Consider the following 27,654-nt stretch of genomic DNA (forward strand, 5'->3'; position numbering starts at 1 on the left):
TTAACTCTCAACTCGGCTCAAAATCATAGCAATCAAGCATATAAACAAGTATAAACACTTAAGCATATTAAAAACACACATAAACAAGTCAAAAACAAACTTTACTCTGCAGTGACTCAACTTTAAAACCTCACCAGACTCTGTACAGAACTCTCCTGGGGTCGTAACTCATACCAAAAGAAACCTCTTCGAGTCTAGTTTCATTTAAAAAAAAGTAGGATAAAAAACTCCAAGTATTTTAGGAGATATGACTGTTTTACTACAGTCTACCATATTCGGCAGTTTTTAGCAACCGAAAAGTTTGATTTTTGAAAAATGGTAAACGTTGTCAAAACGGTCTGAAATTTTGTGGGTACTTAGCTAAGACACTCACCGAATGTTGTCAACTGGAAACGTTGTCAACGTTGTCAAAAACGTTGTGGTAAACGTTGTCAAAACGTTGTCAACTGGAAACGATGACTCTATTGGCTACTCACCGAACAATTCGGCAGAACGTAGCAGTTTTAGTTTTACATTTTATAAAAATAGCAAACGAAGTCCAAATGACTTGAAATTTTACCGGTGTGCTCAAGACTCTCAAATATACTTACCATAAAATTTTCAGGGTGTTTGGGTATCAAAAACCCCTCAAAAACAGTAGGTCAGTGCGTCGTGAAAAACGACTCCGAAACATACACACAAGCAAACATGCTCAACTCCTCATTTAAACAAAGCAAACTCATCAAAGCTCATTTTAAGCACTTATAGCACTTAAAAACATTCAAATACAACAAAATACTCGTAATACTCAATCTCGACTCTTTTCTTTCATCATCCACTCAAATCTCATAGAAAACACTTCAATGAACGTATCTAACAAATTCTCTTTTCAATATCATGCTCGAAATTTCTCAAATACTCAAATATGATCATTTACATCATATAACTCATTATTCACATATTCATTCACTTTTTATCAAAAAAACTATATTTTAATGAAAATCCATGTATCAACATAAAACTCTTAGCAAAACATGGATAAAATTCTCATAATGATCATAGAGCAAATTGACCTCATTTTATCAAGCATCAAACTCACATCATACAAAACTCAAAACTCATACAAACTAAACCAAGCCAAAATTTTATTTAGCCTACAATAGACTTAATCAAAAATACTAAGACACTACTATCATGCTTAAAAACATATATCTTAAGCAAAATCACTTAAATAACACATAGACCAAAAAGTCCTAATTTTACTAAACTAACTCTTCGAAATTTTTACAAACACATATGAATCTTTAATCTATTCATATATTTATCATTTTAACCAATTAATCTCACTTAAAAACCATCAATTTACATATAACGGCATATATACACATATCCCTAATTTTAGTAAACTAACTCACATCAAAAACTCCAATGGACATCATATACTCAAATTACTCCATCAATCATCATTATATACATCTCATAGACTCATTTACATCATCAATTTATCTATTAACTCATTGACTCAAAATTTCCCATTTTTGGGTAAACTAACTCCCATCGAAGTTTTCACATATCAAGGCACATATTTCACAACATACCTCAATCATCAATACACATCACATAACTCTCATTTTTCACCTCAAAACAAGAAAAGAAAAAGAAAATTTTTGAAGGGGTGGAGACCCATTTTTTTCGAAAATTTATAGAAATAGGGAGGGGGTGATTTTCTTGCTTCATCTTTCAAGAATACACTCACACAACATCCTTCAATCAAGAATTATAGAAAAACATGGCCACTTACCCAAATTCTCACCAAAATTCTCACTTTCTCACTCTACTTTGGAGCTTCTTCTTCAAGGATTCTCTTGATCAAAAGTGGCTAGAATATGTTTATGGAAGATATTAGAGTGGTTTGAGGTGTTTGGTAATATTTTTGGAAGCTTCGAAGGTTTTCATCAATGGAGGAAAATGGTGGAATTTAGAGATGAAGGGGATGAGTGTGTGTTGGGCGAAAATTGTGTGTGAGGGAGAGAGGTGAGTTTCGAAAATTTCAAGTGAGGGAGAGAGAGGAATTAGCTTTGCAAGATTGTGTTTGATCTTGTGTATCTTTAAAGGAGATTTTCAAATCTTAGGGAATATTTGCTAATTAATGGATGATCTCTCTCTCTCTAATCTCTCTCTCACTCTAATCTCTACACTTCTCTCTCTCTAATCTCTACACTTTCAATCCTTACTCTCTCAATAATATACTCTCACTCTCTACTCTCCCAATCTCTACACTTAGTAATTTGAGGTATATAACATATGGTAGAGAAATTAAAATAAAGTGTGAGAAGGGTGATCAAGTAAAAATCACAATAACTATGGAAATGTCACTCATTAAAAAAAAATACCATAGTATAATTATTCATGTGACCAAAATAATAATTTTAGCACGATTATTAGTGCACTCACTCAATTATAATATTCCTCTTAGTAGGAAAAATAATTTAAAAATATTATGCTTGGAAAAATTTTCATAAACCGGCATCATTCGATTTCTCGATAAAAATAAACCATACTTGCTTTGGAAACTTAAACAAAATTCCAAATGCTAAAGTCTCGAATAAAAATCATAATAACTCGGTCACAGTGACACACATCACGAAAATCACATAATCAATCAGTCACATAATTTCACATAATGTCACATCAAAGCAGTCGGCAAACACATACAAACTAGACGTCTCTCGGACCGACTCTTTTCATCAGGGTTCTCACTCTTTCTTCCTCGACTCTATGTCAGACTCATTATTCCTATTTTCTTTAATAGGTCAGTCAATCTCTGATAACTCGGTATCTGGTAAATCTATTCCCGGTAATCGGAAATAAAATAAAATCTCGGCTCAATTCAATCAGCATCTCTATCTCAGCTCATTTCTCGAATCTCATCATCCTAACTCTATCATCGGTTTAGTCACTCGTATCTCTATTTAAAAGACAACTGTGTTATTTGGTCATAAAAAAAAAGTCTCGCATCTCGACATCTCAGTTCTCTCAATAGTGTTAAGACACTATCTCACAACATAAGGAAAAAGTATGGGGTGTTACATCCTACCCCCCTTAAAAAAAATTTCGTCCCGAAATTTGAGTTATTCACCTTCGGGAAAAAGCTCTGGATACTTCTCTTTCATCTTCTCTTCAAGTTCCCATGTTGATTCTTCTTGACCGTGATGTCTCCATTGGATTTTCACCAAAGGAATCGACTTGTTCCTCAATTGTTGGATCTTCCGGTCCAGAATAGCATCAGGTCTCTCTTCATAGCTCAAATCTGGTTCCAGGGATACTTCTTCTTGATGAATGACGTGTTTTAGATCAAACACGTACTTTCTCAGTTGAGAAACATAGAAAACGTCATGGACGTTCGCGAAGCTCGGAGGCAACGCTAGTTTATAGGCTACAGGGCCTACCTTCTCTAATATATCATAAGGTCCTATATACCTCGGTTTAAGTTTTCCTTTCACTTCAAAACGGTGAACTCCTCTAGATGGGGAAACTTTTAGAAAAACCTTATCTCCCTCTTCAAAAAGAATCTCTGTCCTTCTAGTGTCTGCATAAGATTTCTGACGATCTTGTGCCTCTTTTATTCTCTGTCGAATCTGTCTCACAATAGTGATCATCTCTTCTATCGCGTCAGGTCCAAGTACCTTTCTCTCTCCAACTTCATCCCAATAAAGCGGAGATCTACACTTTCTTCCATACAAGGCTTCGTATGGAGCCATGTTGATAGTTGACTGAAAACTATTATTGTAAGCAAATTCAATCAGGGGTAAAACTTGCTCCCATTGATTTCCTCTATCAAGTACTACAGTTCGGATCATGTCCTCCAAAACCTGAATAGTTCTCTCGGACTGTCCATCTGTCTGCGGATGAAACGCTGTACTAAAATTCAATTTACTACCCAACTCTTTCTGCATGCTCATCCAAAATCGTAAAGTAAACTTCGAGTCTCGATCTGATGTGATCGTCATTGGTACTCCATGTAATCGCACTATTTCTCGGATATAAATCTGAGCTAACTTGTCAGATCCATAAGTAATCTGAATCGGTATAAAATGTGCACTCTTCGTCAATCGATCGATGATTACCCAAATAGCGGTATTTCCTCTTTTTGACTTTGGCAATCCTGTCACAAAGTCCATGGCTATATCGCTCCATTTCCACTCTGGAATTTCCAATGGCTGTAACTTGCCATAGGGTCGTTGATGTAACGCTTTCACTTGCTGACAGGCTAGACATCTTTCAACGAAAGACGCTATCTCACGCTTCATTCCTTCCCACCAAAACTTCGTTTTCAAGTCTTGGTACATCTTCATACTTCCTGGGTGGGCGGTATAAGGGGTGTCATGAGCTTCACTCATGATTTCATTCTTCAACTCTTCTTTATCAGGCACACACAGTCTTCCCTCAAACAAAATGGCATTATCTGCCGCCTCTTGAAAATTCTCCACTTTTTCGGTTCGAATCTTCATTCGCAACCTTTCCATCTTCTCATCCTCTCTCTGAGCTGTGACTACTCTCGATCGTAAGTCAGGTGTAATGCTCAATGCAGAAATTACTATTCCTGTCGTTTGTGGTGGTATTACTACCTCCAAATTCATCTTCTTAAATTCCTTGATCAGGTTCTCTTCTCGAGTAAGGAGAAATCCTAACTCTCCCTGATTCTTTCTGCTCAAAGCGTCAGCTACAACGTTAGCTTTTCCGGGATGATAATTTATCCCGCAATCGTAGTCCTTCACCAACTCTAGCCATCTTCGTTGTCGCATGTTCAGATCTTTTTGCTCAAAGAAATATTTGAGACTTTTATGATCAGTGTATATCTCACACCGTGCTCCATAGAGATGGTGTCTCCAGAACTTCAAAGCATGCACTACGGCTGCTAATTCTAAATCATGCGTCGGATAATTCACCTCGTGCGGTCGCAGTTGTCGTGAAGCATACGCTATAACTTTTCCCTCTTGCATCAGTACACAACCTAGACCATGCTTCGATGCATCAGTGTATACTGTATACTCTTTGTCTGCTTTCGGAACAGCTAAAACTGGGGCAATAGTGAGCCTCTTCTTCAGCTCTTGAAAATTTCGCTCACATTCGTCCGTCCAGACGAACTTGACTTCTTTCTTTAGCAGGTGCGTCAATGGCTTTGCGATTTTTGAAAAGCCCTCTATAAAACGTCGATAGTATCCTGCTAATCCCAGAAAACTGCGAATCTCGTGCGGTGTGGTTGGCGATCTCCACTCCTGTACCGCTTGAACTTTCGCTGGGTCTACCTCAATTCCTCTCGCGGAAACGATATGGCCAAGAAAATTGATTTCTTTAAGCCAAAACTCGCATTTGCTAAACTTAGCATACAGCTTTTCCGCTCGTAATCTTTCCAATACGATCCTCAAATGCTCTTCGTGTTCTCGTTTACTCTTCGAGTAAATCAGGATATCGTCTATGAAGACTAACACGAACTTGTCTAAGTATTCGTGAAAAACGCGATTCATGAGATCCATGAATACTGCCGGAGCATTCGTCAAACCGAAAGGCATGACTATAAACTCATAGTGTCCGTATCTCGTACGAAATGCCGTCTTCGAAACATCTTCCGATCGTATCTTCTGCTGATGGTATCCCGTTCTCAAGTCAATCTTTGAAAAAGTGCTCGCTCCTTGCAGTTGATCGAACAGATCATCGATTCGAGGTAACGGATACTTATTCTTCAATGTCACTTTGTTCAGTTCTCGATAATCGATACACAGCCTTAAGCTTCCATCCTTCTTTTTAACGAAAAGAACTGGTGCTCCCTGTTGGATTTGTATACTGAAAGCAAGAACGTTTTATGCTTGTATACAATGTTTCCTAAGTTCACTATCTAATCTCCTACCTGATTGTGTTCATGATTGCATATGTATGTTCTTTATCTCTATATAAGTAGATTATATGGTGTGTTGTAGATCACAGAAGACCATATAATTGGAATAACCTTAAGAGATATAATATGATCACAGCCGAAATAACTCTAGGACAAGTTATTGGTTTAGGCTGCAGTATAGATGGAAGTAGTTTGTCTTGGCTACTTGTCTATACTGGTACGTCATTACGTATTGATAGGACCACAGTTGAGATGTATTCTTCTATCTGACTTAAGTGAAGAATCAAGATCTCGGTGACTTATAAGATCTTAATACTAATAAGTATTCAGATATATATGTTAATTCGTATATCACTTTGACTTACTATGGGTGAAAGTTATATACTAACTCGAGTACTCTGTATCTTGGGTGATAGCGGTTAATATATGATATTTGATTATCTGTATTAGTACCCGTATCCGATATAGGATAATGACATCCCCTTAAGGAGCTCAATAAGGTTTATTGCGCTAAACCCTGCAGGTTGATTAAGTTCAGGCGCAATAATAAAGTTTGAGTGGTACTGCTTAAGGATTTATAAAGAGATTAATTAATTTAAGCTGTCAGAGCTCTAATTAATTAATGGATGTCGGATATTTTAAATACGGAGATTTAATAAGTCTAAATACAAGCCCCCGACTCATCACCGGCAATAAAGGGGTAAGTCAGTATCGGTTCTCTAGTGGAATGAACTGATATTTATAAATTAATTATGGTCTGGGCTGACCATAGATAAATTAATTTATTTGAGGCCCATCTTTATTCCTTGTATCTGGTCCCTGGACTGGCCCAATGTCTCCTAGCCCTAGAAGGAGAGAAAGACGCCTCCTACACTAATTCTGTGCCCACACGTATTTAATTTTATTTAAATACAGCTGTCAGCTCTCAGGAAAATACTCTGATAAAATATTAGGTTTTTGAGAGCTGTGGGGCGCAGGGAAAGAAAAACGTGTGGAGCTTATTTCTCTCTTGGGACTTTCATAGTTCGTTGTCCATCCAACGGTGAAAGCTGAGCGGGATACAGTTCAGAAGATCTGAGCTGGAGTCAGATTTTCGCAGGAAACCAAGTTCTGGCAGTCTCCGTAAAACGGCCATAACGTCCTCCACAGAACTCCGATTCAGACGAATCAGACGGCCATGGAAAGCTATCTCGAAGACGAAGAAGTCGTATTTCTGGGCGAAATACGATTTAAGGACGTTTGAGGCTTCAAACGAAGGCTTGAAGCTGACTGGTCTGTTCAGATACGAATCTGCGAATTCTTCTGAATTCTTCAGGTATTTCTGAACTCCAACGTGCAGCTGTTAAATTCATAGGAGCATGTTAGGGATTAATCGTTGTATGATAAATTAATAATATTCCAAGAAACGATCATCGGGCAAACGGAACGTTAATTCAGTTTAATATTCCTTCAATTGGTATCAGAGCCCAGGATTAATTTCTTGGCTCTATTATTAATTTATGTACGATTAATAATGTGCGTTGTTTTTTACTGCTGTTGTTCTTCGTGGTCTGTTGATTCGTGGAATACGTCGTTTGACGTTGTAATCGTTTTCACCACGAGAAAATCCGTGGTTAGATTAGGATTTCAAATTGTTTTTGTTTTTCCGTTGTAATCTGTAAAACTGTTGAACGAGACGAGCACGACGACGAATCAATGACGATGAACGGTGTAAGGAGGAAGCGTACGGAACCGGGCACGAGGGGCTGCGGGCGCCGAAGGGCAGCGCGCGCGCGGGTGCAAGCACGCCGTGCGCAGCGCGCCCAGGCCGGCGCCGCGCGGCCGCTGTTGCTTCTGGTTCTGCACGTGTACTATGGCGAGGCGAGATGGGATACGGCGAGGTGTGCGACGGGAAGCAGCGGGCAGGGGTGGTGCGCGCCCGGGGCTGCGCCTGCGCGCTCTGCGCGCTGCGCGCCCGGCGGGCGGCGCGCTGCCGCTGCTGTTGCTGTTGTTGCCACACGCTGGAGCCGCTACCGCGCTGCTGTCGCCGTCTGTTGCTGCTGCTAGAGACGCCGAGGCAGAGCCAAGCGTGGGCTGCCGCGCCGGGCAGCTGCTGCTCGCACAGGAGGCTGCCGCCGAGGGCTGCTGTGGGCTGTTGCTGCTGCTGGAAGCACTGTGCGCTGCCAGTGGGCTGCTGCAGCGCCTGGTGGTGGCTGTGCGGCGGAAGGCGGGCTGCCAAGGGAGGCGGCGGCGCCTAGGGGGTCCCAAACCCTAGGTGGCCGAGTTTTTCCAAACCCTAGGGGGCCCAAACCCTAGTTTTTCCAAAGACGGGCCGGATGAAGTTGTTCGGGCCAAGTTTACGTTTTTGGGCTTTCTTTTCTGTTTTAAATGTAATAGAATAGATGTTGGGATTCCACGAATGGGTCACGAAGAATTTTAATTCTTTTATTCTGTTCTTTGCATGTCGTGGTGCTAATCCTTTATGCTCGTTGCATGCTGTTTTTGTCTTTGCTTGTTAATATGTGTTTATTAACTGCGCTTAGACAAGCATGCTAGGTTTATCGTTTTCTTAAGCATGTTTTAGAATTCTGCGAGCATGTTTTACATGTTGCGTTCTAGAAGAGCATGTTTAGGATTATGTGTTGAGCATGATCAAACCTTTTGAAAGAAAAAAAGACCAAGCTGTATTAATAATTTTATAGATGATTAAAAATTATTTAAATTTCCACAAACGATCTCAAGACAAAGTGATTAAGAATGTGAGTAAACGTCCACCCCTCGTGGCTTACTTCATGTTTGATTTCACAAGTTTGTCAAGTTGAGATTTCTATTAAAAATATTTAAATCTATTTAAGTAGTGAGAGTTATGCAGTAAACGTCCACCCATCGTGGCTTACTCGTATAATTTTCACGAGTACTTTAGAGGATGGAATTAAATAAGATAACTAAGAAATTAAATTGAATGCGGCATGGTCCTAGTGAGTATGTCAAATTTGAGAATTTAATTTCGAAGTTAGATTGTGGTTATTGTTTAATAATTTTTATTCTTAAAATTATATAGACCTCCACATGCGGTCTCTAGACAAAGTGATTAGCAATGTGAGTAAACGTCCACCCCTCGTGGCTTACTTCACATTTGTTTTTCATAAGTTTGTCAGAAGAGGTTTCTATAAAAAATATTTAAACCATTAAAGTAGTGGGAGTTATGCAGTAAACGTCCACCCCTCGTGGCTTACTTGTATAGTTTTCACAAGTACTTTGGAGAATGGAATTAAATAAGATAACCAAGAAAGTTAAATTGAAAGCGACATGGTCCGCGTGAGTATGTTAATTTCAAGAATTTAATTTTCAAGGTTAAAATGTGGTCATTGCTTAGATATCATTTCAAGTACAATGTACAACTCCCTCTCGGAGTCCCTTCTTGATAATGATATGGTCTAGTTAAAAGAGCCAATTATTAATTTCCTTTGTCAAAAGGTTAAGTTGACATGGATGGAAATTAAACGACTAGGTTAATAGTCTGGTTGAGGAGTTTATGTGTAAACGTCCACCCCTCGTGGCTTGCACATAGAATTCTTTGAGCAATTGGAGGTTTCACTAATATTGTTTTGTCAAAAGGTTACAATATTATTGTTACGAATTATGTGCTTTATGTTCGTTACTTTCAGATATGTCTATGTCTCTTACTGTTTATTTGTTCTTGCACAAAGTCTTTTAACCGGTCCACATATATAAAATGGAAACACAGTTATGGATTTTTATCTTGATCACAAACTAGCACAATTTTTGTGTTGCTTACTACTCCACGTTCTTATGGTCCGAACAATGAGTCAACTGATGAGAAAAAGGAATTACATAAAAGGTGGCATAAGACGAATAATGTGGTTATATGCTATATTATGAGTATAATGTCACAAACCTTGTAGCTCCAACATCAGGGCATGGACGATGCTATTAGCATCATGCTGAATCTCAAGAAAGTGTTCGGAGAGTCGGACTGAGCTGCTCATTTAAATTTGATAAGAGTAATCTTGTTATTTTTATGAGTGAGCACAACTCAGTGCATGAGCATGTCATGCAAATTTTGACGGACTTGACTTGCTCAGTGGGAGTATCGACGGTGAGGCAAAAGTCGATATTATCATGAATTTTTTTTTCCCAAGTCTTTTAATTAAGAACTTCCGCCTCAACGTTGTTATGAGCAAGAAAGATAATACTCTTTTGAGTATTTGATTACTCTAGTTACAGCTAAGGAAGTTGTGGGAAAAAGATGTGCAAACACTTGTTATTGCCAAAGGATGACCATCTTCTTCGTCAAAAGACGGGAAGAAGAAGGGTCCAAGGGGCAAGAAAGACAAGGGAAATAGTGGGAGTAGTGGTGTGATAAGATTGAGTATTGGAGATTTATTTCTTTCAATACTCAAGGCAAAGGGTTAAGGTACTTCACTTGCTATAGTAACTGAGACATGTCAGCTCGTTTTCTACTCAGTTGTGAGTAGCGGATAACGAGAGAAACTGATAATGATTGTTGCACCTTGCATGGCTTTTAGGCTGATAAGGAAGCTGAGAAGTGATGAGATGATTGTCTTCATAGGCAACGTGACTAGAGTCGCAGTTGTTGCAATTGGAGACTTGTCTTTAAGTTCTAAAGACATAGTTTAGTTTTTGAGAGTTCCTTATCATGTTCCAAAATTTGAATAGATGGATCTTATGTCATTTTTGATAGTGGTGTTTCTATCACAAGAGATGACAAAGTTGTCTATTCTGATATTTTCGAACATCTCTCTTCATACTATAACTTGTCTACAATATACCTTTATATTGCATTTACATCATCGAATAAAAGAAAGAGAAAAGTTAAGGCTAATCTCTCATGAGGATCTTACACATATATTGATACCCTAGAAATAGGTCACATCTATCTTAACAGGATCCAAAGGCTCGTGTCTAAATAAGTACATTGGATTCAATCCAGGTTGTACTATTTCGAACCTGCGAATCCTGTATAGAGGAAAAGATGGAGACCAGGTCATTCATGACAAAGGGGATAAATGGTCAATAATGTGTTAGGAATGATCTTTTCTGATTCATTGTCAGTGTTTGGGATTCCAACCCAGTTTACTACACCATGTAATCCCTATATAAAATGGTGTGGTGGAGAGAAGAAATAGGTCACTCTTGGAAAAATATGTTCGATGATGAGTTATGCATCTTTGCAATTAGTCCTAAAGAATCAGAAGGTGGTTATTAGCAATGACACACGATTCTTAGAAGTGGGCTATGGGAATAATCACTAATCCAAGTCAGATAGTGTGCTTCAAGAAATTGAAGACATTAGACAGGCGATTCCATCACCCAAGCCAAGTGTGCAAGAGTTTTGTACCACAAGACACTGCACGCACTGTTGACACACATGTGCCACCACAGATCCATTGTAGTGGGAGGGTTGTGGGACAACCCGATCGATTTATGTTCTTGGGAGAATCTTTGGATTTAGTCCCTGGTAGTGAATATAAGAGAATCGACCCAGATATCTACTTGGAATTAGTGGAAGACGAGAATGTAGATTCCTGGCACGCCTCAATGGAGCAATCCATTAAGAATATGGGTGTATACTAGAAAATCTTGCTACCAGGAGGTAGTAAAGCCTTAGGTTGTAAGTGAGTATACAAGATAATGACAGGCCCGAATGAGCAAGGTCGTAGCTTCCAAAGCTAGACTGGTGGCGAAAAGTTATGCCCAGTGCAAGGGTATAGTTTATGATGATATTTTCGCCAGTGGCATGCTTAGTACATTCGGATCATTTTACCCATCGCAGCTCACTTAAACCTGAAGGTTACGTGAGGGAGGGAGAGAAGCATCTCGTGTCAATCGCTCTCGTGTCATCAGTGATGTGGTTTATCTTGCATTTTATGTAGATAATATCATCCTAATTGGCGACAATATGGAGCTATTGTCAAGACATAAAGTAATGGTTATCCGAACAGTTTCAGATGAAAGACTAAGGAGGTATAGTATACATCTTTGTGATCAAGGTTATAAGGGATCACTAGAAAAAGATGTTGGGCTTATCTCGAGTGTCTTACACTGATACTGAGAATACTCGTTTTAGTATGAATACCGCCAAGAAAGGGTTGCTACCTTTTAGATATGGCGTTCCTTGATCTAAAGACTATGTCTTAAGATGCCTATTAAGGTTGAGGAAATGAAGGCAGTATTCTACGTCTTCCGCAGTAGATAGCTTCATGTATGGATTACTATGTACGAGATCTTATATTTGCTATGCAGTTAGCATGGTTGTAAGATATATATAGTCCTAGTTAAGGATACTGAACTGTGGTAAATTATATTTTCTAGTCCCTGACTAGAGAATAAGGATAGTTTACCAGTTAGACAGTTTAGTTCCTTTTAGGATTATATGATTTCGGATTTCCAGGATGACCGGAACAAAGAATAATTACCTCGAGCTATGTGTTTTCATTGGGAGGTAAAACCTTTTGGTTTGACCACTACCTCCAGGGTCTAAGAGTGATTCCTAGTTTGCGTAAGAGCATCACCTTCGTGGTACCTCAAGTGCAGTTGCAAACTCTAAGGAATCCAAGAACCACAAGGGGTCAAACACATGGAGAGTAAGTACCAAGTTATACGACTATTCATAAATCGAGGTTATGTGCTCAAAGAATAAATTCTCACATATTGGAGAAACCTACTGATCTTTTCACAAAAGGCTTATCGCAAATGGTCATTGAAAGATGGGAATGCGATTGATGCCAGATTGATGCCACCCACTTAGGAAACTTTAAGTATAAGTGGGAGAAGTGTTAGGTGATTGGTAAATAGACGCATTGTATACTAAAAGTTTGCTTTAGTATAAGTGGGAGATTGTTGGATTTGTATACTGAAAGCAAGAACGTTTTATGCTTGTATACAATGTTTCCTAAGTTCACTATCTAATCTCCTATCTGATTGTGTTCATGATTGCATATGTATGTTCTTTATCTCTATATAAGTAGATTATATGGTGTGTTGTAGATCACAGAAGACCATACAATTGGAATAACCTTAAGAGATATAATATGATCACAGCCGAAATAACTCTAGGACAAGTTATTAGTTTAGGCTGCAGTATAGATGGAAGTAGTTTGTCTTGGCTACTTGTCTATACTGGTACGTCATTACGTATTGATAGGACCACAGTTGAGATGTATTCTTCTATCTGACTTAAGTGAAGAATCAAGATCTCGGTGACTTATAAGATCTTAATACTAATAAGTATTCAGATATATATGTTAATTCGTATATCACTTTGACTTACTATGGGTGAAAGTTATATACTAATTCGAGTACTCTGTATCTTGGGTGATAGCGGTTAATATATGATATTTGATTATCTGTATTAGTACCCGTATCCGGTATAGGATAATGACATCCCCTTAAGGAGCTCAATAAGGTTTATTGCGCTAAACCCTGCAGGTTGATTAAGTTTAGGCGCAATAATAAAGTTTGAGTGGTACTGCTTAAGGATTTATAAAGAGATTAATTAATTTAAGCTGTCAGAGCTCTAATTAATTAATGGATGTCGGATATTTTAAATACGGAGATTTAATAAGTCTAAATACAAGCCCCCCGACTCATCACCGGCAATAAAGGGGTAAGTCAGTATCGGTTCTCTAGTGGAATGAACTGATATTTATAAATTAATTATGGTCTGGGCTGACCATTGATAAATTAATTTATTTGAGGCCCATCTTTATTCCTTGTATCTGGTCCCTGGACTGGCCCAATGTCTCCTAGCCCTAGAAGGAGAGAAAGACGCCTCCTACACTAATTCTGTGCCCACACGTATTTAATTTTATTTAAATACAGCTGTCAGCTCTCAGGAAAATACTCTGATAAAATATTAGGTTTTTGAGAGCTGTGGGGCGCAGGGAAAGAAAAACGTGTGGAGCTTATTTCTCTCTTGGGACTTTCATAGTTCGTTGTCCATCCAACGGTGAAAGCTGAGCGGGATACAGTTCAGAAGATCTGAGCTGGAGTCAGATTTTCGCAGGAAACCAAGTTCTGGCAGTCTCCGTAAAACGGCCATAACTTCCTCCACAGAACTCCGATTCAGACGAATCAGACGGCCACGGAAAGCCCTCTCGAAGACGAAGAAGTCGTATTTCTAGGCGAAATACGATTTAAGGACGTTTGAGGCTTCAAACGAAGGCTTGAAGCTGACTGGTCTGTTCAGATACGAATCTGCGAATTCTTCTGAATTCTTCAGGTATTTCTGAACTCCAACGTGCAGCTGTTAAATTCATAGGAGCATGTTAGGGATTAATCGTTGTATGATAAATTAATAATATTCCAAGAAACGATCATCGGGCAAACGGAACGTTAATTCAGTTTAATATTCCTTCACTCCCCACGGGGAAACACTAGGTCGAATGAAGCCCATATCTAGAAGTTCTTGAAGTTGCAGCTTCAACTCTTGCAACTCAGCAGGGGCCATTCTGTATGGTGCTTTCGACGTCGGTGCTGCACCGGGCTCTAAATCAATCGTAAACTCGAGTTGTCGATCTGGGGGTAATCCCGGTAAAGTCTCAGGAAAAACGTCTTTGTACTCTCGCACGACTGGCACGTCATCAACTTTTGTCTTGGATTCGTCTCCCTGGTTCAGATATACAACATACGCGGTTGTATCCTTCCTTCGCAAGAGCTTTCTTGCTTGCAGTGCCGAGATGATCGGTGTCTTCTTCCATTTTCCCTCAATGCCAATGAAGGAAGTAGGTTCTTGGCCAGGTGGCTGAAAAGATATCCGTCTCTCCTTGCATTGTATCTTCGCATGATTCTTCTCTAACCAATCCATTCCCAAAATTATATCCAGGTGCCACATAGGCATCAATCTCAGGTTTCTAGCCTCGAGCTTAATCGATTCTAACTTAAATTCTAAGTTAGGGCACACGTGCGAAACCGTAGTAGTTCTGCCTATGGGTGTGAGTACTCTTAGAGATTGTGGGGCAGGCTCTACTTTCAATTCTAAGGTATCGACACAAGTATGTGAGATAAAAGAATGCGAAGCACCAGTATCAAACAAAACTACGATAGGCACTCCTTTCAACTCGCCTATACCTGTCAAATTTCTTTGATTCTTCTCTGGTGCCTTTTGATCCAGTGCAAACACCCTCTGGTGATGCTGTTGATTTGCCTGCGGGGCTGGTGGTTGCCTTTTTGACTGACGGGGTCGATAGGCTTGCTGTTGTTGCTGTGGCGGAGGTAGCGGTAAAATTCCTTCCATTGCTTTGAGTTGCGGCCGGAACTGGTTCAGTCGTCCTCCGCTCCCACGATTCGGACACTGGTTCGAGTAGTGTCCAACTTTTCCGCAGGTGTAACAGGTATTCTGTCCCATTTTACACTCTCCCAAATAGAGTTTATTGCACTTCGGGCAAGGCGGTAATCCTCGCGGTCCTTAAAAAACTGCTGCTGGGGCAGCTGGGCCAACATAAGGTCGTTTATCTCTGTTCTGGAATTGCGGTGGCGCATTCTGACTCTGCCACGGCTTCTTGGGACCTTGACTTCGGTCATCCCATTTTCTCTTGCCCTTTTGGCTTTGTCCAGCAAAAGGATGATTTCCCGATTGAACATTCGGGTTTGATTGTGGAATCGAGCCTTGACTCGGTCTCTCTGGCTGCATTGCTAGTTCCATGTCTAGCGCTCGGTTTAAAGCCTCAGCGTAGGTTAGCGCACTCTGACTCGCTAAAACGACTCGTATCTCTTGCTTTAATCCGGAGCAAAATAGTTCTGACATCTTTTCATCGGTATCTACTCGATATGGAGCATATCGAGCCAAATCGCAAAACTGTCGGTCATACTCAGCTATCGTCTTACTCCCTTGCTTCAAATTTACAAACTCCATCTCTTTCTTCTTTCGATAGCTTCGGGGTATGTATTTCTCACAAAGAGCTTCTTTGAACTGCTCCCAGGTAAGAGCTGCTACCTGCTCCTCGTTCATCGTCTTCTGCTTCGCTTCCCACCAGAAATCTGCGGATCCCTTAAGTTGATATGACATACACGTGAGTCGCTCAGCGTCATTACATCGAAGGAATCTAAAAATTCTCTCCATACTTCGAATCCACTCCTCGGTTTCAGCGGGATCTCCTGATCCATTGAATGTTGGTGGATTTTGTCGCAGAAAAAATTCCTCTACCCTCCTTTCTTGTTGTGGGGGAGGTGGTGGTGTGGGATCTCTCTGCTCCTCTTCCTCCTCTTCTTCTCGATCTATGTTCCTTCTGTTCCCCCTTCTTCTCGGAGGCATATTAAACAGGAAAAGAAACATATAACTATCGGCCTCAAGACTAGCCGTTCGTCATAAAAAAACAAACAAACGATTTCTCTTTTTCTCACTTCGCTTCTATATCTCGTTTGTAGTCTCAAAACTCTCAAAATTCTCGTCTACTCTATTTTTCATCTATCATTGATCATTATTCTCGTCAATCTCTATTTCTCGTTTATCAATATGCATCAGCATCATCATTCTCAAAGCTCTGATAAGGAAAGTGAAACTCACTAATCATCAACATCTCTGTATATATATATATAGGGAAAATTGCCTCTCTCTCGAGGTCTTGTACAAAAGTAGGATCCTATGAACAACGGTCCTAACACTAAGATGATGCTCTAGCTATACAAGCATCATAGGTACTAAGCACCTATAGATATACTATCTACACATACACACTATACTATGCTTCTCTACCTATATATATATACATATATATATATATCAACTATGCATCTATACATATGTATGCGTCTACTAAGTACACGTGGTCACCAGTCGTCATCTCTTGTAGCCCTGCTCGTCGCCTCGTCATCATCCATATCTTCACTCGGCTCTGTCTCCTCGTTCTGCTCTGCCTCCTGACTCCCGTACTCGTCAATCAGTCGATAGACGCTGTCATCACTCGGCTCGTCCTCAACGTCAGTGTCTATCATCGGTCCAAAAACCGGCACCTCGGGAACAGGTACCCATGTCTCGGCTCCATCGGCTGTAGTGTGACGCTGCAACGGCTGAGTCCGTCCGTATCCGACCGTCATCTCTGGAGTCTCCTCATCCGGGTCCTCCTCATCACTGTCAAGGAGTATGGGCCGAGAACTTCCCTCCTGGGCGTCTCGGGACGGTGGGTATAAAATCGAATGCATATACGTCTGAAAGGCCAAAGTGCCAGGCTCAGGCAACGGGGCAACCCTCGGATATGGATCGAAGGGAACATACTGTATCTCGGGCTCAGTAGAAACAATCGGCTGCGCCGACTCAACAGGTGGCAATGGCGAAGGTGCCGTCGCCGGTGTCCAATCCCAAGGCGGTAACTCGGCGCTGGGAAAAGGAATGAGTGATAGAAATGAAAACGGGTCATGCTCTACCACTGGAGAGTATGTCTCAAAGATAGTCGGCTCTGAAATAACAGGCTCAGATAGAACTGGCATCGGATCAACTGGGGGTGGAGGTGCAATCGGAAACGGCTCACCGGAAAGTGGGGGCACAACAACTAGCTCCCCTCCCTGGGCTGGTCCCTCTAACTGTCCATACGGCGGTGGAGGTGGCTCGTCAAAAGCAAAATAGCGGTGGGTCAACGTCGCGATGAAACCACAAAAATCGGCGCTCACTAACCGCCCGAACTCAGTCCTCCTGATATACTGCGGCACCAGCGAAGCCGCCCAGTCTTGCCATCCGAGTGGCAACTGTGGAATCAGGTGAGTGATAGCCTCAGCCTCGTCTATCCCATGGGCACTAGCCTCCAACCAACGTCGGTGGTAGTACGCTAGAAACTCCCCAAGAGTATCGCCCTCTCGCAGTCCAGTAGTCCTGAACCATCGGCGCATCACCTCGCTGTATCGTCTCTGTATCGATGCCTCCTCTTGACTCTGCATCCTGTAAAATATCACGTTCATTAGAAAATGGATACGAAACTTACTTGGTACATCTCAATCAACAACATACCCGTCCTCGTTTGATATGGTGGGGCATCAGCTATACTAGCCTCAACATTTCTCCTCATATTCCACATCAACTGCCTCATATCAGATTCCATCCTCTCAAACAATTCCGTCATCAAAACAATTCATAACTCATTAGTGAAACAAACTCAACTTTCAATCAAGAAAGCGACAAGAAACAACATCAACTTCTTACCTCGTTTAAGCCGGAGGAGATGGGGTGCTGGGGTTTCGTTTCAAACTAACTCTCTCAAATTAGTCTAAGAATTCAAATTAGACTAGTACTCAATTCTAAAAGAGTAGAAGCCTTCAAAGGTTCAACTCAGTCAAGCAATAGACTCAGAGCAGATGACCTGCTCTGATACCACCTTGTCGCAGCCCGAAAACCCGACACTAGTAATAGCGGGGTACGAGTATCGATACGACTATTTTTAAAGAATAAAAGATAAGAAGAACTAGGTGAACGTCATGCGGAAGCTCACGTCAAAGCATGCTAAGGAAAAACTTATAAAATTAGCCCAAGGGTAAAATCGTCAACATTGTCATAACTTTTTAATTATTAGGAATTTCACGAACAAAAACAAAACGGGTATAGCTCATTTTTCATAAGGAAGCATAATATGCAGAGTATCGCAGCAAAAGGCGAACCGATTATATGTATGAAGACACATAACCGTGAGTGTATTGCTTGATCCCCAAAAGAAAACTAAGTATCTCAAACATCAAGACTCTATTATCATAAGGGCAAAATAGTAATTTAAATTACATCAATTGAAACTCTCCCCCATCAGCACCAGACCAATCTCGCTCCCTGCTTAGCCTGCACATTTAGAAATATATGCAGGGCGTGAGTACATAATACTCAGTGGGCAAAAGCCGAAAAACAAGAAAGATGCTCTTAGAGCTATAAGTTTGAAGCTTGCCACATCTCAGCAATACACAGAAATAAGTTAGCATCAATGAATCTGTGCATGCAGTTTTCATAATCAACATCATAAATAAGTAACTGCGCAGTTTAAACATTCATCATGTATGTACCACATCCACTACTCATCATCAAAGGTACTGAGAAGTAGGCCTCCCTCTCAAGTACCGTGACCGGCCGACCCGAAGACGGCTCACAGTCACCTCTGTGCACAAAATCCCGCTTGTGGCAGGACTGAAATCGTCTCATCTCATCAGTAGAGGGTAACACACAAGCTCAACATCAAAAATTGGCAAGTCAAACAGTTCTCAAATATCATTTATCTCAAAACATTTGTTAATCTCGTAACATCATAAAATCATTTTAGAAAGCTCATATGATAAACATATACTCAAAATATTGCCCACCTGAAGTCCTTCGCTTATTCTGGAAAGAAATCAGGCAACTTACTTCTTCGTCTCGCTCGGGCCTTCATATGTCATCATCACATCGTCATCGTCATCGAAGGTTCATGTGATAAAACAAACCTTAGTCAGAACTCAATTCTAAATCCAATCTCATCTTAACTATAACTTCTCACTCAACGTCTATTTACCCGTTAAAACTCGATCCCTAGGTATACTCGGCTTCTAAGGATTCACACGTCCTATTATCGACTTAACTCTCAACTCGGCTCAAAATCATAGCAATCAAGCATATAAACAAGTATAAACACTTAAGCATATTAAAAACACACATAAACAAGTCAAAAACAAACTTTACTCTGCAGTGACTCAACTTTAAAACCTCACCAGACTCTGTACAGAACTCTCCTGGGGTCGTAACTCATACCAAAAGAAACCTCTTCGAGTCTAGTTTCATTTAAAAAAAAGTAGGATAAAAAACTCCAAGTATTTTAGGAGATATGACTGTTTTACTACAGTCTACCATATTCGGCAGTGTTTAGCAACCGAAAAGTTTGATTTTTGAAAAATGGTAAACGTTGTCAAAACGGTCTGAAATTTTGTGGGTACTTAGCTAAGACACTCACCGAATGTTGTCAACTGGAAACGTTGTCAACGTTGTCAAAAACGTTGTGGTAAACGTTGTCAAAACGTTGTCAACTGGAAACGATGACTCTATTGGCTACTCACCGAACAATTCGGCAGAACGTAGCAGTTTTAGTTTTACATTTTATAAAAATAGCAAACGAAGTCCAAATGACTTGAAATTTTACCGGTGTGCTCAAGACTCTCAAATATACTTACCATAAAATTTTTAGGGTGTTTGGGTATCAAAAACCCCTCGAAAACAGTAGGTCAGTGCGTCGTGAAAAACGACTCCGAAACATACACACAAGCAAACATGCTCAACTCCTCATTTAAACAAAGCAAACTCATCAAAGCTCATTTTAAGCACTTATAGCACTTAAAAACATTCAAATACAACAAAATACTCGTAATACTCAATCTCGACTCTTTTCTTTCATCATCCACTCAAATCTCATAGAAAACACTTCAATGAACGTATCTAACAAATTCTCTTTTCAATATCATGCTCGAAATTTCTCAAATACTCAAATATGATCATTTACATCATATAACTCATTATTCACATATTCATTCACTTTTTATCAAAAAACTATATTTTAATGAAAATCCATGTATCAACATAAAACTCTTAGCAAAACATGGATAAAATTCTCATAATGATCATAGAGCAAATTGACCTCATTTTATCAAGCATCAAACTCACATCATACAAAACTCAAAACTCATACAAACTAAACCAAGCCAAAATTTTATTTAGCCTACAATAGACTTAATCAAAAATACTAAGACACTACTATCATGCTTAAAAACATATATCTTAAGCAAAATCACTTAAATAACACATAGACCAAAAAGTCCTAATTTTTACTAAACTAACTCTTCGAAATTTTTACAAACACATATGAATCTTTAATCTATTCATATATTTATCATTTTTAACCAATTAATCTCACTTAAAAACCATCAATTTACATATAAGGGCATATATACACATATCCCTAATTTTAGTAAACTAACTCACATCAAAAACTCCAATGGACATCATATACTCAAATTACTCCATCAATCATCATCATATACATCTCATAGACTCATTTACATCATCAATTTATCTATTAACTCATTGACTCAAAATTTCCCATTTTTGGGTAAACTAACTCCCATCGAAGTTTTCACATATCAAGGCACATATTTCACAACATACCTCAATCATCAATACACATCACATAACTCTCATTTTTCACCTCAAAACAAGAAAAGAAAAAGAAAATTTTTGAAGGGTTGGAGACCCATTTTTTCGAAAATTTAGAGAAATAGGGAGGGGGTGATTTTCTTGCTTCATCTTTCAAGAATACACTCACACAACATCCTTCAATCAAGAATTATAGAAAAACATGGCCACTTACCCAAATTCTCACCAAAATTCTCACTTTCTCACTCTACTTTGGAGCTTCTTCTTCAAGGATTCTCTTGATCAAAAGTGGCTAGAATATGTTTATGGAAGATATTAGAGTGGTTTGAGGTGTTTGGTAATATTTTTGGAAGCTTCGAAGGTTTTCATCAATGGAGGAAAATGGTGGAATTTAGAGATGAAGGGGATGAGTGTGTGTTGGGCGAAAATTGTGTGTGAGGGAGAGAGGTGAGTTTCGAAAATTTCAAGTGAGGGAGAGAGAGGAATTAGCTTTGCAAGATTGTGTTTGATCTTGTGTATCTTTAAAGGAGATTTTCAAATCTTAGGGAATATTTGCTAATTAATGGATGATCTCTCTCTCTCTAATCTCTCTCTCACTCTAATCTCTACACTTCTCTCTCTCTAATCTCTACACTTTCAATCCTTACTCTCTCAATAATATACTCTCACTCTCTACTCTCCCAATCTCTACACTTAGTAATTTGAGGTATATAACATATGGTAGAGAAATTAAAATAAAGTGTGAGAAGGGTGATCAAGTAAAAATCACAATAACTATGGAAATGTCACTCATTAAAAAAAAATACCATAGTATAATTATTCATGTGACCAAAATAATAATTTTAGCACTATTATTAGTGCACTCACTCAGTTATAATATTCCTCTTCGTAGGAAAAATAATTTAAAAATATTATGCTTGGAAAAATTTTCATAAACCGGCATCATTCGATTTCTCGATAAAAATAAACCATACTTGCTTTGGAAACTTAATCAAAATTCCAAATGCTAAAGTCTCGAATAAAAATCATAATAACTCGGTCACAGTGACACACATCACGAAAATCACATAATCAATCAGTCACGTAATTTCACATAATGTCACATCAAAGCAGTCGGCAAACACATACAAACTAGACGTCTCTCGGACCGACTCTTTTCATCAGGGTTCTCACTCTTTCTTCCTCGACTCTATGTCAGACTCATTATTCCTATTTTCTTTAATAGGTCAGTCAATCTCTGATAACTCGGTATCTGGTAAATCTATTCCCGGTAATCGGAAATAAAATAAAATCTCAGCTCAATTCAATCAGCATCTCTATCTCAGCTCATTTCTCGAATCTCATCATCCTAACTCTATCATCGGTTTAGTCACTCGTATCTCTATTTAAAAGACAACTGTCTTATTTGGTCATAAAAAAAAAAAGTCTCGCATCTCGACATCTCAGTTCTCTCAATAGTGTTAAGACATTATCTTACAACATAAGGAAAAAGTACGGGGTGCTACAGCTAGGTCTCAAGGTTAAAATTATATCATACATTCCTGAATCCACTAAACAGTTATCTCCGCTAGGTCTCAAACCGAATAGCTAAACATGCAAACTATTGATCAGATAGTTCACAAGAAAACAAGCACCAGGAATTATGAATCAGAAACTGGAAGGCACAAAGGTATTAACAAATAAATCACATAAATTCAATTAACTATTTACAAACCCTAGAATCAGCTAAAGGAAATTAGCTAGACATAGCAAAGTAAAGCATACACATAATTAAAGAGAACGCAATTGTAAAAACGAATTATATAAAAACCGAGTAAAAACTGAAGTAGCGACTTGAATCTTCAATCTTGATCCAAGCCTTGAAGACTAGAAAGCAAAATATTCTAACGCTAAAAAAAACTAAAATATGAATGTTGAAAGCTCAGGTATCAGGGTTGTGTATCTCTCGAATAGGTCAAAGGAGGACCTATTTATAAGCTTCAGATTTCCTTCGGATCACCATGGAAGTTGCCATGCAAATTAGAATTCTAAAGGTAATAGAATCGTGTGAAATAAGGCAACTCTCCAGCTGGATGCGCGCTCCGGAAAAACTCTCCCACTCGCGCCGAATTCGCAGATCTCGCCAGAGGAATGGATGTCTGTAATGACCCGACTTTTAATTGAGGATTTAAAATCTTCTAATGACTGATTAGGGTTCGGCATCCATTAATAAAATACGGACTTATATGAATTTGATGATTTATATACGTGATGATTTATTTATTTTATTTCAAGTGAATGATGCGCTCAGAATATTCTTTGATTCCATTAATTTATTATCGATGATTTAACACTGAAATGTTAAATATGGCTTGTTGATTGTTAAATTAAGCCCATAAGACTATTTAATTTATTATATGGCAAACCCATATTGATATTAGGCTTGTATGTGGAAATGAGCTTATATGTAATGTTGGGCCTGTTTAAGTGGATGATCAATGTTAATCTTTTAGATATTTTGTTGATTGAGATTAAGGATACATGGCCCATTTATGCCTACGTCTTCCATCAACCTCTTTGAAACCAATCCACTACACCCATTTTACCTCTCTCGCCCTCAAATCTTGCAGCCAAGTTTCACCCAACCCCAGCAAGTTTACAGTAACAAGGCAAGATGATTCCTATCTCTTTCAAGGATTTTTCACAACAGATTTCTAACTTATGTCATTCATATACCACATATGCAGAAACAAACATCCCACACCGCCTACTCAAGGTATTATCCCCTTTTGTTTAATTCTCCAAATCACCAACAGACAATCCCAACACACACAGTTAGTTGACGTTTCACTATATGTTTACAAGACATGTTATATGTGAACTGAAATTACAGGGAATGAATAAAAGACTTTATATTGAGTATTACAGTTGTAAAGTGAATTTGCACAAGAAAACCCTATGTTTGAACTGATTTGATGCTTGACACCCCTGTTTTGTGTGTGAGAGTCGAGGTTGGGAAAGGACAGCCTCGGTGGCTCGTCGCCGGCAACTTCATCAGGTAAGATTGATTCATCAGAGTAAAAGAGCGGATACCAAGACCTCCTTCCTCTTTGGACGAACACACACGTCCCCAACTGACAGAACAGCTAGGACGCTGATCAACATTCCTAGTCCAAACGAAATTACGGCATTTTCTGTCCAAGGAGTGTAGTAACGATTTGGGCCATTTATAAACCATCATCGAGTGCACCATAGAACTTTGAATGACCGATTGCACCAAACAGATTATCCCCGCCATTGAAAGCTTTAAACCTTTCCATCTGGCGAACTTGTTAACAATGCGGTCATAAATAGGCATGAGGTAACGAGCACGTGGGCTGCCAACAAAAATGGGAACTCCTAAGTACGTCATTGGAAGGTTACCCATCGAAAAATCAAGAGCACGCTGAATTCCTCTTATGCGAGCCAAAGAAACCCATTTCCCAAAAAAAACATTCGACTTCTCTTTACTGCAACGCTGACCAGACATCTTCTCATAATAAGTCAAAATATGCCTCAACTTGCGTGCATTCCGGATAGTGGCAGTGCAGAACATGATAATATCGTCAGCATAAAATAAATGGGTCGGGAAGTTAATAGCGCGGCTGAACCCCATAGGAACCAGGTGCCTAGACTGCACACAACTGCTAATGAGATGGCTAAGAACGTCTTCGGCAATCCCAAACAGAATCGGAGATAGCGGGTCGCCTTGCCTCACCCCACGAGAGCAAGAAAAGTAGCCAGTAAGCTGCCCGTTATAAAGAATAGAAAGCCTTGCAGAATTGAAAATAATCGAAATCCAATCAATAAAAGTGTCATGATAACCGTTTGCTCTCAAAACCTGCATAATAAACTCCCAACGAATAGTATCAAAAGCTTTCGTAATGTCAATCTTGCACGCCATATTAGAACCCCGGTTAGTGCGCTGCATGGCATTAAAACCTTCCGAACTGAGCATAATACAATCATGGATGTTTCTTCCGCTGATAAAGCTGAACTGGTGACTCGAGACATGTTTCGCCGCAATCACACTGAGACGAGCAGCAAGCAGTTTAGAAATAATTTTGAAAAAGAAATTGGAGAGCACAATGGGCCGTAAATCAGAGACAGTAGACACCGTATCTTTCTTTGGGATAAGAACCATCGTACTAGAATTACAACCCGTGGGAAGGTAAGAACACCGGAAGAAAGTCTGAACAGCTTCCACAACATCGTTCTTAATAATCTCCCAGCAAGTGTGAAAAAACGATCCAGAAAATCCGTCAGGACCAGGGGCGCTGTTGGCATCCATACTAAAAACCGTCGCCTTGATCTCGCACTCTTGAGGAATGCAAGTTAACGCATTATTCTGTCTTTCAGTAATAGACACATCAATAAGAGCATCAATCTCAAGTTGATCCACTCCCGGACTTCCATCATCCGTGAATAAGTTAGCAAAGTGACTGACAACGTGCTGCTCAATAGTCCTCTGATCATAACAGTCCACCCCATCGATCTTAAGGTGGGTGATCGAAGCATTCTTCTTTTTGAAATTAATCATTCTGTGAAAGAACTCAGTATTTCTATCTCCATCCTTAAGCCAAGAAATACGGCTCTTTTGCTGAAGCAGGCTATTCTTCCTATTGAGAGCAACATTCAGTTTGGCTTGGAGGCTCACCTCTTCCTCAAACAAATCATCCGTATAACCAGACTCAGAAATCAGGTTCTGGGCGACCATAAGTTGCTGGTGGAGTTGTGAAATGGACGTGTCCACGTTTCCAAAAACCTCCTTATTCCAAACCTTAATATCCCCCTTCAAATGTTTCAGTTTAAGCATCACGCGAAGCATGGGACACCGGGCAGTAACCAAGGGCGACCAAGACTCCTTAACCATGTCAAGAAAAGTGGGATGAAGAGTCCACATATTCAAGAAACGGAAACTCCGCTTTCCCGGGGGTTGAGCGAGACGACACTGCATCACTAAAGGAGAGTGATCAGAGGTAAGGCGAGGAAGAGCCGTGGTAACAATCGTATCCCACAAGTCCGCAAACCCTTGGGAAAAAATGGCCCTATCCAGAATCGATTCTACATGACGTGGTAGAAACCTGCGGCCAGACCACGTGTAACGGATCCCATCAGTCGGAGATTCAAGGAACTGAGTATCATCAATGAAAGTACAGAAATCATCACACGAGCTTCTAGACGGAGACCGAGAACTGATTCTCTCATGAGCTCTCTTAACAGCATTGTAATCTCCGATAAAAACCGTGTTACCGGACGTAAAGCGGAGGAGATTTCTCCAAAGATCACGGCGAATTATAAGGTCATTATCTCCATGAATAACCGCTACTCGAAAGGAATAGGCCTGCCAAACGCAATCGACGATGACCGCTTGCGCCGATGAGTAGATGGTATGAGCGACAACAGAAGGATGCGCCAACACCCAAATGTTGGAGCAACGAGGTGCCCGATTGTTTTGGTGTATCGGAATAAGATTCAACGAGTTCCAGTAACCTTGTTCAACCTTGTGAAAAGCTTTCTTAGGTTCAATCAACCCTAAAACAGTGGGAAAAAAGGAACTGCAATGTTCCTTAAGTAAACGCTTGGACTCATCCGTCATCCCACGGATATTCCAGGCGATAATATTCATAAAAAATGATCCAAATCAGCGGGTACGGACCCGCTTTCAACTTGATCCGCCCAACTTTCCTTAACCACGTTGTCCATCGCACGGATACAGGCTCTATCACTAGAATCTATAACAAACTCACCAGCTTTCTTTCCCATTTCACCAGAGTTTCTCAATCGGCCTTTAATGCTATCTTCTGCATGCTTCGAAATAGACCCACCTGGTCTATAGCTCAGTCCTTGTGGGTCATGTTTGGGAGGCCTGCCGCGTCCCCTTTTAACATTCTTAACCTCCGTATTTATAGGAGCCTGTGCAATGGCCAGAATTTGCTCCAGACGTTGAGCTTTCATTGCATTCTCCATAGCAATGACTTCCGGTTTTTCACATGAGGCAATAGGTCTTTCATCCGCGATAATAGTTTCTTCTTCCTCAGAACTCTCCGAAACATATTCACTAATAGGGTTATTAAGAACAGACTTCTGCACCGGCTTTGTTACCATCTCCAGTAAATCTGACCCTGACAAACGACGTCCATCCTCAATACAACTCCCGTTTTGTATATTCTCATTCTGCTTCTCCAAAGAAAGTGGAGTCTTCTGTCCCCCAGATTTCGAGCCCTCCATTGTACGCACCTCTTCATCCAATCCATCCAGAACAACGAAATTATTTTCCGAGCTGATATTGGTCTTTCTAATCGGCGATCGAGAAATAGTCTGCTCTTGCAGTCCCTGGATCGAAGATCTCTGTCCCAAGTCTCCATGACCCTGATTTTTTTCTGGAATCTCCTGCCATTGTTTAGATTTAGTAGCAGCAGCGACCTCCATCATCCTCTCCTTGATCTGAGGATTTTTGATTTTCTGACATTTATCAGGAGAATGTCCCGTGATTTTACACCTGGAACAATAGTGAGGCAGTTGTTCATAAGAAAATTCAATATGGAAAGCATGATCATCAGCATCAAAAAGAAGAGTATTAGGCAAGGGCTTGGCCATATCTAATTCCACCAGAACACGTGCAAACTGCCCAAAGTCCCTTGTCGTTGAAGCA

At 39.9% G+C, this 27,654-nt stretch overlaps 1 long non-coding RNA gene across 1 annotated transcript; it reads right to left on the minus strand.

The window, feature by feature from the left end:
• Nucleotides 1-18,409: 18,409 nt before the first annotated feature.
• LOC131014031 (uncharacterized) lies at nt 18,410-21,453 on the minus strand. The gene is made up of 3 exons (XR_009097951.1): nt 21,196-21,453; nt 19,166-19,227; nt 18,410-18,653 (listed from the first exon to the last, which is right to left on the minus strand). It is a non-coding gene; the product is annotated as an uncharacterized LOC131014031 (long non-coding RNA).
• Between the last annotated feature and the right edge of the window lie 6,201 nt (nt 21,454-27,654).

The sequence above is a fragment of the Salvia miltiorrhiza genome, chromosome 3 (assembly GCF_028751815.1).
Source record: "Salvia miltiorrhiza cultivar Shanhuang (shh) chromosome 3, IMPLAD_Smil_shh, whole genome shotgun sequence".
NCBI lineage: Eukaryota > Viridiplantae > Streptophyta > Magnoliopsida > Lamiales > Lamiaceae > Salvia > Salvia miltiorrhiza.